This window comes from Ovis canadensis, chromosome 4, assembly GCF_042477335.2.
Source record: "Ovis canadensis isolate MfBH-ARS-UI-01 breed Bighorn chromosome 4, ARS-UI_OviCan_v2, whole genome shotgun sequence".
NCBI classification, from domain to species: Eukaryota; Metazoa; Chordata; class Mammalia; order Artiodactyla; family Bovidae; genus Ovis; species Ovis canadensis.
The window spans coordinates 74,807,252-74,826,076 of NC_091248.1; the positions used below are offsets into that span (position 1 = coordinate 74,807,252).

Consider the following 18,825-nt stretch of genomic DNA (forward strand, 5'->3'; position numbering starts at 1 on the left):
CTCAGAAATGAAAGCAAAGCGGTAAGAGGTTAAGTATGGAGATACAGGATTAATCGTGTCTATAGGAATTTGCCGTGGGCTGTGAGAGGAATGCCTGACTACATAGAAAATGACTAGAAGGGAAATGGTGGACATGTTTCCCTTCCATAGTTTTAGGAAATAAGCTGTAATATGGAAGACATTGGTAAAGGTCAAAATGGTACTTGGAGCTTGAAAGAGCCAGACCTGAACCCCACCTTCTCCATTTACTAGATACGGAAATTTAAGCAAATTATGCTGTATTTTCGAATCTCAGTTTCTTCAGCTATAAGATTTAGACGAGAATACAGACTTCTGGAGGATGCTAGGTAGTGCTTAAGAGGCCTGGCACAAGGAGTGCCCAGTAAATGGTAGCTTTTATTAGGAACTATAAATAGGAAAGTATCTAAGTGATGCCCACCACACCTGGAAGGGAGCTGTGAAATGCCCTGCTGAGGTGCTGTGGACCCTGTGATTTAACTGAGTGTGGCATCATGCTTGTCTGATTTTGTTTATTTCCAAAGAAATCTTCTAGTGCATCATTACTGAAACACATTTTGGAGTTCTTACAATCAGTTAACTAATTCTAAAACCCTCTTCCTAAATAGCAAGGCAGGTGTTGCCTGCTTCATCTGACTATTTGTACACCTGTTTAAGCAGTTAAAAATCCACCAAAACATTTAAAATTATGAAAGCCAATTGCTTCATGACTAAACAAAATTCCCTGAAAGTGTATATTCCTGCCAACAGCTGAATCGTCTGAAAGAGGCAGGAAAACCACATGAGCTTCTCTCTTCTAATGCTGTTGATGTGTTGGGACTTGTACCACGTCCCTTAGGCCAAAAGGAAGCACAGATTTGGATGGGGGGAAGTCTGATGAATTAAGCCAATAACATTCAGCCTCTTGGCCAGAGAGATGTAAATTCTTTGTCTAAACTCACAGAAAGAAGACTTTCAGGGCTGAAAAAGACTGATAAATAATGCAAATTCCTCTTTTTATTGAATTTATTTCTCTGGATGCTATGTATATAATTGGTAATCAATAAATTTTATTTGCTGGCTTTGTAAAATTGTTTCAAGTTGGGAAAGAGATGAATCTGTGGTGTTGAAACAAAAGAAAGCTAATTTTCTTATGCTGGGACTGACTGTAATGTTATTAGCCAGATGGTCTAACCATCAGAGCTAACCAGTCAGACTAGGCCACAAATATCTCAGTTGCACAAAGCAATTGGATTTATGAGCTGTAATCTTTAAAGGTCGACTTGTGTATGGGGACAGAGGTACCTCTTGTCTGTGTTTTGGGAGCATAGGTTGGCTCCCTGGCCCTACACAGGGCAGAAACACCACTGGCCATCCTTTGTGGCTTTAGCTCCTTGAGTTTAAATCCCAGTGCATTTGTAAGCCTCAAGAGCAAGGGCTAATTTTGACCAATGAAAGTGGTTAACCCTTCTCGCACGTCCTCTTCTTCTGCTGTTATGAGGCATAGCTCTTTTCTCTTTGCCAGCAGAAAGAGCATTCAGAAAAAATCCATTGCACCTTCTTATTTTGATAAAACCTTTCATTTTCCATCCTTTCCCTTTGCAGCTTCATCCATGTGCTGCATAGTCAACCCCGAAGAAGCTGGGGTTAAATTGAGATGATAATTTCAGGACGACCTGAAGTTTAGATGTTGTGATTATAGTAGAGAGTTTCCAGCCTGTTTTGCTCAGCTTTGAAATCTGGAGGACTGTTCTCCTAGGGAAAGATTTTTGACTTCTGGGGAAACAACACTGTGACCCAGAGGGACTGCAGCATGTATCTTGATAAGGTGCTTGCGGAAGTTGCTGGATATAGAAGAGGGTAGATTTCTGAAGGATGCAAGCCATCTTGAACCCTCTTGGCTGATATTCACAAAATAAACATGCACCAAGAAATCAGAAACTATGTGGTGGGCAAGGTAGAAAGAGTCAAGTTGGCTAAAATAAGGAAATAGGGGGAAATTGCTGTTTAGAGAGAACTTGGCATATATTTGGTATTTGTGCCTGTTTTTCTCTTGAAATGGGCTGATGTGTTGGCAAGAAGCTTCTGGCTGTTGTCACAGATATGAACATCTGTGCTCCTTTGCAGAAAACTCAGGATTCCAAAGTGTTTGGTGGAAAATGTGTAACTGCCCCTCACTCTGTCTCCTCGTTAAGAGTTGAGCCTCTGCTGCACAGAGTGTGTTTTTAAAAGGAAGACGTGGCTTATGGCTCTGGGCTTTGCTTTTGCATACCACGTGGCAGAGGAGTTCCTAGCAGTGAAATCTAAGGCTGTCAGATACAAGCGTGCGTTCTTGGGGCAAATCTGCTTTACTTGCTTGCTTAGAAATAAGAGGGAAAGATGCCAAGTTAGCAAGATAATTGTGACATAGGCATGCAAGGAGAGCCATCAAAGGTGTGGCAAAGTCTTTGCAGCCTTTTGCTTTGTTCCCTTGGTTAACCCTGAATGCCGTTACAATGACCCCCAACTATCAATAGCACCACAATAAGAATGTAATTTTTGATCACCGTAAAGTCCAATGAGGTCAGCCTAGGCATCAATATCTACCCAACATACTCCCCATCTTCTGGCTTCCTTTAGCCAAGCAAGACTCAGCACAGATGTGGCCAAATGCAGAGGAGGCTGGGAAATACATTTTTGCCATATGCCTGTGGAAAATGCAATTGATGTGATTGAACATATAGCATCATCTCTACTACAACTCTTAATGTTCTTCCTAGACAGTTGTGGATTCAAATTTTGTGAGGCCTGGAATTTACGCAAGTTTGGGGATCATGTTGGAAACTTACACAAAATTAGGTGCACAAGCAAACATTTATTTATTTATTAATAGAAAGAGGATGGAAAGGACGCAGTAGAAAGAGGATGAGAGGCCCTGTGCTAGCTTCTGTTACTCTCTTAGATGTCTGCATATAAAATGTGTTTTCCCCAACTTGCCTGGGGCCTCCAAGGAGCCGTTAGTGCTGGTGAGGGGGTGGCAGGCCAGCTATCTCATGCTGCCCTGCAGGGTGAGAATTGCTCCAGTCTTTCTAGGGAGCTTCTCAGCTATTTGTGCGGAGAGCCTGTGACTTGTCTCCTGCTATAACTCAGTGGCCTTTGCTTTTGTGTGCCTGCAAGGGGCTGAGGGTATGGGTCTAGACAGAGATCCAGGCTGTTTGAATCCCAGCCACTGTTTGCTCCAAATTCTTTAGCTTTTCCAAACTAAAATGTCTGCCTCCCCTCACCACAGATTGATGCAACTGACATAGCAGAGCACATAACTCAGAGCTGGTATCCAGATTCGTTGGGCTAATGCATTGAAAGCACTGAGCCTAATACCTAGAACTTAATAAAAGCTTAAACCATATTGTCTTTTTAAAATTATTATCACACTAGGCAAAGATTTATGTTTGGAGATGTTCAATCTGCCTTGTCATATGTGTAAAAATGAAAGCTTTCTAATTGTCCAATAACAGGTAAATGCTTGAATTATGTCTCCATACAAAGGACGATTACAGTAATTAGAAATAATCATAAATTTTTTTGTGCAAGTAAATGCTCATATAAGTGAAAATAAAATGATATGAAACAGTATGATCTGAATTCTGTAAATAATGAACAAATAAAAAAGTGCTGAAATTAGGAAAACCTTAGTATTGGTCATCTCTGGGTGATAGACAAAGATCAAACTTTATGTTCAGCTATAGTTTCTGCACCTGGAAAATTGTATGTATTTATTTAAATAATGATATTGCTGATCCTGCCTTATAAATGGCAGTATTGCAGTCTTCAGTTATCCTAAAATTTTATTGTTTCCAAAGAACTATCACACGTAATTTTCACCACAACTCTTTACAGAACAACAAAGGAAAAAACATGTTTTTAGTGGAAAAAAGATCAAACAAAACAAACCCATCCAACCACGAAAAACTTTCAATTGGGTGAAATTTCCAGATAGCATCATCACAGAAATCTCCATCCCTGCCTCATGTCCTTTTAATTACTTTTGCTGTTTGCCAAGCACTGAAAAAAAGGAACAAAGACTACTGTCTTCTCAATTTATGTAGTTTTCTATTTAAAATTTCAATCACAAGTATTTTAACAGTTATCAGTTTGAATTATTTTTTAAAAAGTTAATTTATTTTAATTTTTGTCTTTTATCAAGAGGCTCTTTAGTTCTTCTTTGCTTTCTGCCATAAGGGTGGTGTCATCTGCATATTTGAGGTTATTGATATTTCTCCTGACTATCTTGATTCCAGCTTGTGCTTTATCCAGTCCAGCTGTCTCATGATGTACTCTGCATATAAGTTAAATAAGCAGGGTGACAATATACAGCCTCGACATAACTTCTTTCCCGATTTGGAACCATTCTGTTGTTTCATGTTCAGTTCTAACTGTTGCTTCTTGACCTGCATACAGATTTCTTAGGAGGCAGGTAAGGTGATCTGGTATTCCCATCTCTTTACGAATTTTCCAGAGTTTGTTGTGGTCCACACAGTCACAAGCTTTGTCATAATCAATAAAGCAGAAGTAGATGTTTTTTGGGAACTCTCTTGCCTTTTCTATGATCTAGCAGATGTTGGCAATTTGATCTCTGGTTCCTCTGCCTTTTCTAAATCCAGCTTGAACATTGGGAAATTCACAGTTCATGTACTGTTGAAGCCTGGCTTGGAGAATATTGAGCATTACTTTACTAGCTTGTGAGATAAGTGCACTTATGTGGTAGTTTGAGCATTCTTTGACATTGCCTTTCTTTGAGATTGGAATGAAAACTGACCTTTTCCAGTCCTGTAACCACTGCTGAGTTTTCCAAATTTGCTGGCATGTTGAGTGCAGCACTTTTACAGCATCATCTTTTAGGATTTGAAATAGCTCAACTGGAATTCCATAACCTCTACTAGCTTTGTTCCTAGTGATGCTTTCTAAGGCCCACTTGACTTCACATTCCAGGATGTCTGGCTCTAGGTGAGTGATCACACCATTCTGATTATCTGGGTCGTGAAGATCTTTTTTGTATAGTTCTTCTGTGTATTCTTGCCACCTCTTCTTAATATCTTCTGTTTCTGTTAAGTCCATACCATTTCTGTCCTTTATTTTGCCCATCTTTGCATGAAATGTTCCCTTGGTATCTCTAATTTTCTTGAAGAGATCTCTAGTCTTTCCCATTCTATTGTTTTCCTCTATTTCTTTGCATTGATCACTGAAGAAGGCATTCTTATCTCTCCTTGCATTCAATTGGGTATATCTTTCCTTTTCTCATTTGTCTTTGCTTCTCTTCTATTCACAGCTCTGGATGAAAGTGAAAAAGGAGAGTGAAAAGGTTAGTTTAAAACTCAACATTCATAAAACTAACATCATGGCATCTGGTCCCATCACTTTATGGCAAATAGATGGGGAAACAGTGGAAACAGAGACAGACTTTATTTTGGAGGGCTCCAAAATCACTGCAAATGGTGACTGCAGCCATGAAATTAAAAGACACTTGCTCCTTGGAAGAAAGTTATGACCAATCTAGACAGCATATTAAAAAGCAGAGACATTACTTTGCCAACAAAGCTCTGTCTAGTCAAAGCTATAGTTTTTCCAGTAGTCATGTATAGATGTGAAAATTGGGCTATAAAGAAAGCTGAGCACCGAAGAATTGATGCTTTTGAACTGTGGTGTTGGAGAAGACTCTTGAGAGTCCCTTGGGCTGGAAGGAGATCTAACCAGTCCATCCTAAAGGAAATCAGTCCTGAATATTCATTGGAAGGACTGATGCTGAAGCTGAAACTCCAATACTTTGGCCACCTGATGCAAAGAACTGACTCATTGGAAAAGACCCTGATGCTGAGAAAGATTGAAGGCAGGAGGAGAAAGGGACGACAGAAGATGAGATGGTTGGATGGCATCACCGACTCAATGGACAGAAGTTTGAGTAAACTCCGGAAGTTGGTGATGGACAGGGAGGCCTGGCGTGCTCCAGTCCATGGGATTGCAGAGAGTGGGACACGACTCAGCGACTGAACTGAACTGAACCGAATTTGTGTTTGTGCTGGGTCTTCGTTGCTGTGCACAGTCTTTCTCTAGTTGCAGCAAGCAGGGGCTACTCTTCGCTGTGTTGCTCAGGCTTCTCATTGCGGTGGCTTATCTTGTTGCGGAACATGAGCTCTAGGGCATGCAGCCTTCAGCAGTTGTGGCATAGGGGCCTAGCTGTTTCATGGCATGTGGGAGTCTTTCGGGACCAGGGATCAAACCTATGTCCCCTGCATTGCAAGGCAAATTCTTAATCGGTGGACCACCAGGGAAGCCTGGATTATTTCTTCATGGAAAGTTTTAGAGTAGAGCTTGAACCTTAGCCTCATTCTCCCCAAAAACACTTTCTGCATTTCTAGGAGGTGACAAGTTCACTTCCGATCAGAGCCTGCCTGCTTTCTGCTCTGTGTTCCCCACCGTTCCCTCCCTTGCAGGCCCAGCCTTTGAAGCTGGTGGGTGGACTGCTGAAGGGGTCTCTAGGACCAGGTACCAACACGTCCTGATCAGGTCACCCTGGCTGCTCGTCTCTCTCTCCTGGCTGACTGGTGTTTTGTACCTGGCTTCTGCTTTGTTCCAAGTGCCCGAATCCTTGCTGGGAGAACCTAATGAGAGCTGGGCCCTGGACCCATACCAGTCTCACCTTCCTGCCTCTCTGGCCTTCCAACTGCGGAAGCTGAAGTCTGCACCGTGTTGGTGACTGACTTCACCCTGTCGGGTGAAAACTTCCCTGATTCTGACCACCTGCCTGTACCTGGGAATCCTGTGTATCTTTAACTGGCCCTCTCCATACCTGGCTTTGCTTTATGTTTCTTGTTCCCAGTCTGACCTGCAGCAGCTGATGCGGCTACTTGAGCTGACTCTAAGGCATCCTTGGCCTTGATATTCAGCAGGTACCGAGTTCCACTGGGGCCGTGCACTCCCAGCTACCTCAGCTGCCTCTGTCCTTGCTCTCAGCCTTGCTCACCCCTGGGGTCTGGGCAGATCCACTTCCAGGTTATGGACTCTCCCATGGGAGAGATTCCAATCGTACCTCATTGCAATGATCTGGGCCAGGTCACCAGATACTTTGCTTTGAAAAGATAACCTGTTTTTAAATTGTTAACCCATTACAAGACAGCAGAACTGCAGGCTGCTGGATGGGCTGGAAGTTGGGGAGTGGGGTAGGATACTCCTATTTCAATTTTGAGTAAACATACTATTCAAGACAGTTCAAAAGATGTTGCACTTGCTATCTGTAACAGCCTCAAATCTGGGAAAGTATCGTGGAATGGCAGTTTTCGTGTCTCTTCTTTAACAGACAGGTCAGGTTAAGTGGAAATGTGGGTGGGGAAAGAGTGGTCAGTGAGAGTCCAGACTTCAGGGTTCAATTCCTGGGCCGGGCCCTAACAAATTGCAACTGGGTGACTTAAAACAGCAGACATTTGTTCTCTCACAGTTCTGGATGCTAAGAGTGCCGAATCAAGAAGTCAGGGGTCTTGCTCCCTGGGACCCAGTCTTAGGGGAGGCTCCTTCCTTGGCTTTTCCAGCTTTGAGTAGCTTCAGGCATTTCTTGGCTTGTGCAGTGTGACTCCAGTCTCTACCTCCATCTCCCCATGGCTGTCTTCTTTGTGTGTGTGTGTGTGTCTTGGCATGACGTTTTCTTCTTCTTGAAAGGATGCCAGTCATATTGGATTAGAGTTCACCCTAAGGATCACATCTTAACTTTGATTATATATGCAAAGACCCTGTTTCCAAGTCAGGTCACATTCATGAATATGGAAGCTTAGGAATATAGCTTTTGGGGAGACACAATTCAACCCATAACTACCTGCTATGATCCAGTCCTGGATGCCCACTTAAGGGGTGTGACCACCAGCCAGACTGCTTTGGGTCTCAGTTTTGGTGGCTGTAAAGTGGAGATAATAATAGCCTTTCTTAGAGGGTTGCTGTGAGAATTAAATGAGAAAAGGCTAGTTGGATAGTATCTGGCTTATAGAAGGTGCTCAGTAGGGGTGAGCTTTTATGGCCAGTCATTTCCAGTCCAGGATTTCACAAGCTATCTCATGGAGAAATTGAGGAAGTGAATGAGCCCCGCACCGAGTAACACTATGGGAAATCAGAAGTTAACTCTTCCGATGCTGTGGCCCTCAGGACTCATCTGCAGACCAATTTTGATTCCAGGGCAGTTGTCACCTCTACTTCTGCTCAAGTATTTGCTTGATGGAAATCTCCTCTGTTGCTCTTTAAAGGGAATGCAAAATAACCTTGTTGGGCAAGTTCAAGAAACTCTAGGCCATTAGCTGGACTGAGCAAATGTGTCTATCCTTTCAGGGTGGTCCTGTAAGACACCTGGCTTGTGTCCACTCAGCTCTGGGGTGCAGTGTGGTCTGTGTGAGTGCTGCAGCATGCCTGGCTGGGCCCTGTGCAAGGTGGCCTCGGGTCATTCTTGGGGTAACATGAGGTTTGCAAGTAACATAGTCCTGGGGTGAAACTTGAACCACATTCTGCTGACTTAATTATTCAATAGAAACGGGATTCTCAAGATTCTAAACCACCGTCCCTATCTTTGGAGGACACATATATCTATTATATTGTTCAGCAGGGTACCACCTAAGAGTTGACTGCAAGTCAAATTGCTATTTTTCTCCCTGATTCATCTTTGTGAGGTTGGTGTCGTCAGTTTTATAGTTGGCAGCACATCTGATTTAGGAAATAGATTCTACACGCTGAAGCCCTAAATAAAGCTTAGCTTTAGATTGAAGTCCAATAAAGGAATTATCTATAGTTAGTTCACTTATTTCTGGTACAAGTCAGTTGCAAGTCTGAAAATACAGGCTTGAATTTACATGCTCATTTAGTGGTGCTGATCAGCTGAAATGCTGGTTATTAGAAAGGTGGTAGTTTCATTATGGAACATACTTTGAACTTAATTTCATGTGGGTCTGTTGCTGTTCTGGGAATTTTGTTCTAGGATGTGTTGAAGATGTGCTGTTGCTATCTGGTTTATGAGTTGTTGAGGTGCTATTTATTTTTAATGTACTCCCTTCTTTTTTCTTCTCAAAGTGAATAATTAAGGATTAACATTCAACTTTAAGTGAGATCCTTTTACTTCATATTGAGAGTTATTATTACTCTAATTCATGTTACTTTTTCCTTGAAGTTCTGATGTATCTTTAGGAAGATAAACCTTTTTGCATATTAATTACTTTCCTTTTCAGTATTAATTACTATAACTTCAGCAGTGAACATTATTGCACACTTGTTTTATGCCAGGCAGTGCTGCTTTAGATTATTATTATTTAATTTTTATGTCTTTACTAGATTTTTGAGTAATGTCTGTTAGAATTCACATTTTGTAGTGGGGATCTGAGCCCTGGAGAAACAAACTTGCCAAGGCTACATTTTTGTAAGTGATGAAGTCAGGGTTTGAACATAGGTATTCTGGCTTAGGATCCCTCGCTCCTTCACCATATACCCTTGATACTGCAGATACAAGCAAATCTTTGCAGTTGAGGAGAGAACTACAGATGAAATCTAGAACTTTCTGGTGAATCAGAAGACCTCAGCATTTCCATGTAATATGCATTTCAGGCCAGTGGTTTAATTCACTTTGCTTAATTTGTTTTGTTCAAGTTGATATCATGCTAATTTGTACAGTCAGTAACTGGAAACATGGGAAGTACCCCAGTAGGGCTCTGGGTTGCAAGATACATTAGCGTGCAATTAAGAAATTCACAGGCTTCATACATAGATATCCTTGAGATTGACTCAGTTGTTATCAAGATAAAAACTGTGGCCCAAAGTATGTATTTCAGAAGATAGGGTGTTGCTTGGTTTTATGTAATAAACAATAGAAAAGTTAAATCAACTTAGGTAACTGGTTTAACAAGTTTTTTTTTTTTTCATTTCAGAAAATTTTCTAGGCCTTCTTTATTATATGTATGCTATGTACATTTCAGTCTCCAAGAAGGTTAAAAAAAGGAGTATTAAATGTTTTTGGAATGTCCCTGACAATTATCTGATCATTTATTCTGGCAGATAAGATTTTGTCATAATTCACCTATGACGTGTTTTATTAGATTTTTCCACTCTAGCAGTTAGGATGGCTTTGATTGTGAGTAATAGAAAACCCTGTGCAAAGTAGCTTAAACAGTAAAAGTGTAGGTAAATGAAAAGGTTAGAGGTATAGGAAGATGTAGAATTAATTAATAGCTTGATTCAGCCACTCTGTAGGTCATTTAGGGTTTGGTTTCTTTTTGTTTTTCTCTGTCTGCCAGAGTTGAACTTTGGAGCTGGGCATTTTTCTTTCTCTGCCAGAGTTGAACTTTGGAGTTGGGCAAGGGACAAATTCCTCTAGTTAATGAGCAAAGTGATCACACAAGAATGGCAGGACAAACATCTGATTTTTTAGAAGAGTGAATGGGAGCATGGATGTTTGAGAGGCAGCCAACAAATGTCCACCATGGCCAGTGACTTGGGTACCTCTAATTTAAATTAATAGTATATTAATCTCCTTTCTTCTTCACCTTGTATGTATCGATACAGTATATAATAATGCTGAAGGATGTTTCACTGAATGGCAGGCTGGGGTTTTAGGCAGCAAGAAAAAGAGAACTAAGGGCTGTAAGTTTGCGTGTCACACGGACACTCGCTTTTGGCCCTGGGGATTTCTTCTGAGAAGTGAGAAGTACCTTCAGATGACCTAATTCATTTGGTGGTTGCCCTTTTTTACCATGTTGTACCAACTGGTATTTTTTTCTTTAGTAAAGGGACCAAGTGGCTGCTCTGTGCAAGTTACTCTGTTGAGTCTAAGTTGATTGAGAGACTTTTCTTAGAAGTATAGCCTTCCTGTTCTTTCAGCTTGGTCAGGGAAATGAGACAGGCACACAAATAGCTAATACTGAGGGTCAAATGTGGAGGGAGGCACAGGAAAAAAGTCTCAGGGGCTAAGAGGAGGGAAAGATTCCTGGGGAGATGAGTCCTTTGTGGGTGGGGGAAGGGGAAAAAGTGGGGACTTTAGAGAATGGAAGAGCTGGGAAAAGGGTGATGTAGTTTGGTTAGAGTCTAAATGCTGTGAAGCGGTTAAAAAAAAAAAAAAAGATTCTTATACTAGTTATTTATTCCTGTATAACAAAGTAGCCCAAAACTTAGTGGCTAAACCAACAGTCTTTACTCTCTTCTATGGTTTCTGTGGGCCAGGAATCCAGGAGCAACTTGAGGGGTTCTGGTTGAGGGTCTGGCCTGAGGTCATAGAGACATGTTAACAGGGTCTGCAATCACCTGAAGGCCCGACGGGAGCTGGAAGGTTGGCTCCAAGGTGGTTCATTCACATGCTTGGTCGGTTGGTTCCTGTGCTCTTAACATGACAGCTGACTTCTCCCAGGGTGAACTTTTGGGATAGAGACAGTCAAGTGGCAGCTATATCTTTTTATGATCTAGCCTTGGAAATCGCAAACACTCCGTTTTAGAAAAGGCCATTCTAAGGGGAGGAGAACTAGGAGTCTTTTTTTTTTTAAGAGAAGAGTGTCAAAGAATGTGCACACATAGTATTGAAACCACTGCTGTTATTGAAAAAAGCCGGGAGCAAAAACAATAGTTGCCTCACAGTGGTTTTCCTTTAGTTTTCTCTGCCGCTGTGTTTACTCGTCTTAGTTGGCTAGCCTGGACTGTTTTGATTGGTGTGTTGTTGTTGAGTTGCTCAGTCGTGTCTCAGTGTGTGCAACCCTGTGGACTGCAGCATGCCAGGCTTCCCTGTCCTTCGCTGTCTTCCAGAGTTTACTTAAGTCCACGTCCAATGAGTTGGTGATGCTATCTAACTATCTAATCTTCTGCCACCCGCTTCTTCTTTTGCCCTCAATCTTTCCCAGCATCAGGGTCTTTTCTGGCTCTTCGCATCAGTATTGGAGCTTCAGCTTCAGCATCAGTCCTTCCAGTGAGTATTCAGGGTTGATTTCCTTTAGGATGACTGGTTTGATCTCCTTACTGTCCAAGAGACTTTCAAGAGTCTTCTCCAGCAGAACAGTTTGAAATCATCCATTCTTCAGCATTCAGCTTTCTTTATGGTTCAACTCTCACATCCTTACATGACTACTGGAAAAAATAGCATTTTGATTAGCAAACTATGGTATCAATGATATTGAAAGTATGTTTTCATCTACTCAACTAGTTATTTAAGATAAAAATTGGTAACTTATTCAAAAGTTATCTTGTAGCAGAAACTTACTACATAAGTGAGACAAAACAGAAGTGACTCAGGCTGGGGTGGTGAAGGAAGGGTACAGCCTCTAGTCAGCACCCAGGAGGACCCAATAAATGCTTTGAACCCAGAGAATAGTTCTCACTTTGAAAGCCACCAAATTTTGATTTTCTTTGAGAATTCAGTTTGTTCTTTTGAAGAACTCTTCCTTATTCAGGAATTTAGAATTGCTTTGTCAATTGTACTCTTATGGTAAGACTTATTTTCTGTCATTTAAATAATGTAGTTGAATCATGACACAAAATGATGGTTAGTATTATTTCATTCAAAATGTTTGTCTTGTGGCTGGTGGTGGGAGATAGTTGAGAGTGAGGAGGGAACTTTAATTTGAACAGAATCTTCCCCTCTGTGGAGCACATATATTAGTTAAATACACACACACTTGGGATTGAAACGTAAAGTGACAGCAATGAAAATTGGGAGGCACCATTCTCATGTCAGTATCAAAACTAGAAGCCATCCATGACCATGTGACGTTGAACCATCACAGTATGACTGCTGGAGTGGGAGGCAAACTTCTGAGAAGTGGAGAATATGTGTGTTTGGTGTGAGTGTTTTTGATAATTACCAGAAGTAACAGGGGAAATTTTTATGAACCTGATAAGGAAAAATATGCTCATGACTCATGACTCATTAGTTTTCTCAATACAACAATATACTTGCTAAAATCTGCACACTCCCCCCTCCCAAAAAATATTTCTGTAGACTGCAGGAAAAGAGATTCGTTAATACAATAAAGAAATTGGAAAAGCAGAGTGCATTACCTCTCTCTAATTTAGCACATTAAAGGGCAATAGCTAGCAAAATTAAATTTTATTTAAAGAATTTTGAGGATGAAAAGCATGAAGATATTAATTTTTCTCCACTATCACTTTCCACTTTTATTGCTGCTACAATCCACTTTACCCACTTGTTCCTGGAAAAGAAAGAGTATAAAGCTTGTTGCAATGATTTCTTTTGAAAATAAAGAAATGTTGTAGCAGATATAGAAAGCCTAGAAGAAACCAAAGGTTGGGTGGTAAATGAAAGAAGGGAGACTTCATTTATTTTTTTTTACAAAGATTGTGTGTGTGTGTGTGTGTGTGAAAGGAGACGGCTGCATTTTGAATTCATCCACTGACAATCAGTCCATGGAATTCTCCAGGCTAGAATACAGGAGTGGGTAACAGGGGATCTTCCCAACCCAGGGATCGAACCCAGGTCTCCCGCATGTCAGGCAGATTCTTTACCAGCTGAGCCACAAGGGAAGCCTAAGAATACTGGAGTGGATAGCCTATCCCTTCTCCAGGGAATCTTTCCGACGCAGGAATTGAACCGGGGTCTCCTGCATTGCAGGTGGATTCTTTACCAACTGAGCTATCAGGGAAGCTGAAGAATTGATGCTTTTGAACCGTGGTGTTGGAGAAGACTCTTGAGAGTCCCTTAAACTACAAGGAGATCAAACCAGTCCATCCTAAAGGAGATCAGTCCTGGGTGTTCATTGGAAGGACTGATGTTGAGGATGAAACTCCAATACTTTGGCCATCTGATGCTAAGAGCTGACTCATTTGAAAAGACCCTGATGCTGGGAAAGATTGAGGGCAGGAGGAGAAGGGGACAACAGAGGATGAGATGGCTGGATGACATCAGACACTTGATGCACATGAGTTTGGGTGAACTCCAGGAGTTGGTGATGGACAGGGAGTCCTGGCTTGCTGCAGTCTATGGGGTCGCAAAGAGCTGGACAACAACTAAACTGAACTGACAATCAGTATTCATACTAGTGGGATTTCCCATCTAGAGTATTGCTAGGGTAGAATTAGTTGCTGGATCTCCACAGTTGCTTCTTAAAATCATTTGCTATGAGCTAGCTAGTTTTTGTTTCTGCTTCCTATTCCAGCCGTTCTAGATTTTATGTGGAAGCATTACTTGTGGGAGTGGAAGCCTGAGCTCTTTCTCAGTAGAGTGACTGACATGGGATAGCATCAGGAAACAAATTTCCTTCCTCCTCTTCTCCTCATGCGTTTCTGCACTGACCTCAACATCTAAGTTGGGAGGCTGTCAAAAAGCATTTATAAGATGCTTATAAATAGTATCTTTTCTTCATGCAGCTGAAAAAATTTTCAGCTAACGTCTTCTTCCCTTTACAGGTCTATCATGCAACCCACTGTTTCTTTTTTCTCCACCAAAATATAATTCTGGTTGCCTTCATTTAGGACTAGGCCAGTGGGCCCAATACATGGGATCTCATTTCTCTTGTTTGAGTGAATGTTTCTCTTGTTTGAATGAGGACAGTTATTATAAACCTGTTCATCTCTGTATGCGATTCATTAATTTCTTCAGGATAGCATTTAATGAAGGCACACTCTGTAGGGCTGTGTGTGTGTTGGGTGGGGCATGAGGCATGGAAGTTATTGTGATCTTAGCATCCAGCCCTCTGTCTTTCTGCCTTTTAGTATTTCACAGTTGGGTGGAGGGTTGGAGAGACAGATAAGTAAACAGGTAGGCCATTTCAAACAAGTACTTATGAAACTCCTGATGTATGCAAGAAAGTAAATAAAATATCATACAGATATCAGGTTTTACTGAACTTCATTTCTTTCAAGGAGTTGATTGTTTAGCACAGAAAAGAAGGCAACTAACTTAGCAAATATTTAGAGAGCTACCTCTGGGTCAGTATTTGGAAAGTTATAGATTGTTTATAGTTATAGTTTCCAACTAGTGTAGTTGGAAAGCTCGTTTGTTTTCATGTTAATTTGCAAAGAGTCGGATTCAACTGGGCCACTAAGCACAGATATGAACTAAGCCCCTTATATGCAAAGAAAGTAAAGATCTTTGGATGGGAAGTAATTAGAGAGAGAATTGTGGAAGAACTGGGAAGCAGAATAGTTAAGAGTAATTAAGGGCTCAGACTCTAGGAGTCATGGGTGTCTGGGTCGGATTTTAGAGTCATTACTTAATAGCTTTGTGATTTTTTTGTGGGAGGAGTTAATTTCCACTCCAAACCTCTGTTACTCTATCTACAAAATGGAGATGATACTGATAATACTTACTGTTCAGTTCAGTTCGTTTGCTCAGGAGTGTCCAACTCTTTGCAACCCAATGGAATACAGCACGCCAGGACTCACTGTCCATCACCAACTCCCGGAGTTTACTTAAACTCATGTCCACTGAGCCAGTGATGCCATCCAACCATCTCATTCTCTGTCATCCCCTTCTCCTCCCTCCTACAATCTTTCCAGCATCAGGGTCTTTTCAAATCAGTCAGTTCTTCACATCAGGTGGCCAAAGGATTGGAGTTTCAGCTTCAGCATCAGTCCTTCCAATGAATAATCAGGACTGACTTCCTTTAGGATGGACTGGTTGGATCTCCTGGCAGTCCAAGGGACTCTCAAGAGTCTTCCCCAACACCACAGTTCAAAAGCATCAATTCTTTGGCGCACAACTTTTTTTATAGTCCCAGCTCTCACATCCATACATGACTACTGGAAAAAACACAGCTTTGACTATATGGACCTTTGTTGGCAAAGTAATGTCTCTGCTTTTTAATATGCTGTCTAAGTTGGTCATAACTTTTCTTCCAAGGAGCAAGCGTCTTTTAATTTCATGGCTGCAGTCACCATCTGCAGTGATTTTGGAGCCCCCAAAATAAAGACAGTCATTGTTTCCACTGTTTCCCCATCTATTTGCCATGAAGTGATGGGGCCAGATGCCATGATCTTAGCTTTCTGAATGTTGAATTTTAAGCCAGCCTTTTCACTCTCCTCTTTCACTTTCATCAAGAGGCTCTTTTGTTGTTGGTTGCTTTCTGCCATAAGGATGGTGTCATCTGCATATCTGAGGTTATTGGTATTTCTCCTGGCCGTCTTGTTTCCAGCTTGTGCTTCATCCAGCCCAGCATTTTTCATGGTGTACTCTGCATATAAGTTAAACAGGTGACAATATACAGCCTTGTTGTACTCCTTTCCCAATTTGGAACCAGTCTATTGTTCCATGTCCAGTTCTAATTGTTGCTTCTTGACTTGCATACAGATTTCTCAAGAGGCATGTAAGGTGGTCTGGTATTCCCATCTCTCTCAGAATTTTCCACAGTTAGTTGTGATCCACACAGTCAAAGGCTTTGGTATAGTCAAAAAGCAGAAATAGATGTTTTTCTGGAACTCTCTTGCTTTTCCAGTGATCCAGTGGATGTTGGCAATTTGATTTCTGGTTCCTCTGCCTTTTCTAAATCCAGCTTGAATATCTGGAAGTTCACGGTTCATGTATTGTTGAAGCCTGGCTTGGAGAATTTTGAGTATTACTTTGCTAGCATGTGCCACTGCTGCTGCTAAGTTGCTTCAATCGTGTCTGACTCTGTGCATCCCCATAGACAGCAGCCCACTAGACTCCTCTGTCCCATGGATTCTCCAGGCAAGAACGCTGGAGTGGGTTGCCATTTCCTTCTCCAGTGCATGAAAGTGAAAAGTGAAAGTGAAGTCGCTCAGTCGTGCCCAGCTCTTAGCGACCCCATGGACTGCAGCCTACCAGGCTCCTCCGTCCATGGGATTTTCCAGGCAAGAGTACTGGAGTGGGGTGCCATTGCCTTCTCCTGCTAGCATGTGAGATGACTGCAATTGTGCGGTAGATTGAGCATTCTTTGGCATTGCCTTTCTTTGGGATTCTAGTGAAAACTGCCCTTTTCCAGTCCTGTGGTCACTGCTGAGTTTTCCAAATTTACTGGCATGTTGAGTGTAGCACTTTCACAGCATATCCTTTAGGATTTGAAATAGCTCCACTGGAATTCTATCACCTCTACTAGCTTTGTTCATAGTGATGCTTCCTAAGGCCAACTTAACTTCGCATTCCAGAATGTCTGGCTCTAGGTGAGTGATCACACCATTGTGATTATCTGGGTCGTGAAGATCTTTTTTTTGTATAGTTCTTCTGTGTATTCTTGCCATCTCTTCTTAATATCTTCTGCTTCTGTTAAGTCCATACCATTTCTGTCCTTTGTTTTGCTCATCTTTGCATGAAATGTTCCCTTGGTATCTCTAATTTCTTGAAGAGATCTTTAGTCTTCCCCTTTCTACTGTTTTCTTCTATTCCTTTGCATTGATCACCGAGGAAGGCTTTCTTATCTCTCCTTGCTATTCTTTCGAACTCTGCATTCAAATCGGTATACTTTTCCTTTTCTCCTTTGCTTTTTACTTCTCTTCTTTTCACAGCTATTTGTAAGGCCTCCTCAGACAACCATTTTGCCTTTTTGCATTTCTTTTTCTTGGGGATGGTCTTGATCCCTGCCTCCTGTACAATGTCATGAACCTCTGTCCATCATTCTTCGGGCACTCTATCAGATCTAATCCCTTGAATCTATTTCTCACTTTCACTGTATAACCATAAGGGATTTGACTTAGGTCATACCTGAATGGTCTAGCGATTTTCCCTACTTTCTTCAATTTAAGTCTGAATTTGGCAATAAGGAGTTCATGATCTGAGACACAGTCAGCTCTCAATCTTATCTTTGCTGACAGTCTAGAGCTTCTCCATCTTTGGCTGCAAAGAATATAATCAATCTGACTTCAGTATTGACCATCTGGTGATGGCCATATGTAGAGTCTTCGCTTGTGTTGTTGGAAGAGGGTGTTTGCTATGACCAGTGCTTTCTCTTGGCCAAAGTCTATTAGCCTTTGCCCTGCTTCATTCTGTATTCCAAGGCCAAATTTGCCTGTTACTCCAGGTATTTCTTGACTTCCTCCTTTTGCATTCCAGTCCCCTATAATGAAAAGGACATGTTTTTTGGGTGTTAGTTCTAGAAGGTCTTGTAGGTCTTCATAGAACTGTTCAACTTCAGCTTCTTCAGCATAACTGGTTGAGGCATAGACTTGGGTTACTTTGATGCTGAATGGTTTGCCTTGGAAACGAACAGAGATCATTCTGTCGTTTTTGAGATTGTTCCAAGTACTGCATTTCAGACTCTTTTGTTGACCATGGTGGCTACTGCATTTCTTCTAAGGGATTCTTTCCCTCAGTAGTAGATATAATGGTCATGTGAGTTATGTTCACCCATTCCAGTCCATTTTAGTTCGCTGATTCCTATAATGTCGACATTCACTCTTGCTGTGTCCTATTTGAGCGCTTCCAATTTGCCTTGATTCATGGACCTAACATTCCAGGTTCCTATGCAATATTGTTCTTTATGTCATCGAACTTCACTTCCATCACCTGTCATATCCACAGCTGGGTGTTGTTTTTGCTTTGGCTCCATCCCTTCATTCTTTCTGGAGTTATTTCTCCACTGATCTCCAGGAGCACACTGGGCACCTACTGACTTGGGGAGTTCCTCTTTCAGTGTCCTGTCTTTTTGTCTTTTCCTACTGTTCATGGGGATCTCAAGGCAAGAATACTGAAGTGGTTTGCCATTCCCTTCTTCCATGGACCACTGTGGAAGATTATATTTTCTAAAGATGTTCAGTCTGATCCCTCATATTTGCTTTTTACAGTGTCACTTTGACAGTCCTTGGCTCTAGTGATAGAGTTTATGTACTTTCTCTTTGATCTGGAGTGGAATATTGTGACCCCCTTGACCAGCAGAATATAGCAGA

At 41.5% G+C, this 18,825-nt stretch overlaps 1 protein-coding gene across 3 annotated transcripts in view; it reads left to right on the forward strand.

Annotated features, from left to right (window-relative positions):
• Positions 1 to 18,825, forward strand: part of ELMO1 (engulfment and cell motility 1) — a 583,367-nt gene that overhangs the window by 23,206 nt on the left and 541,336 nt on the right. Inside the window, exon 1 of one of the 3 annotated variants that reach the window (XM_069588030.1) lies at positions 8,341 to 8,400. The exons of the other annotated variants lie outside the window; for them this stretch is intronic. The gene's annotated coding sequence lies outside the window, so the exon portion shown is untranslated. Of the gene's footprint in view, positions 1 to 8,340; positions 8,401 to 18,825 lie in introns of those variants that run through there. 3 annotated transcript variants of the gene reach the window in all.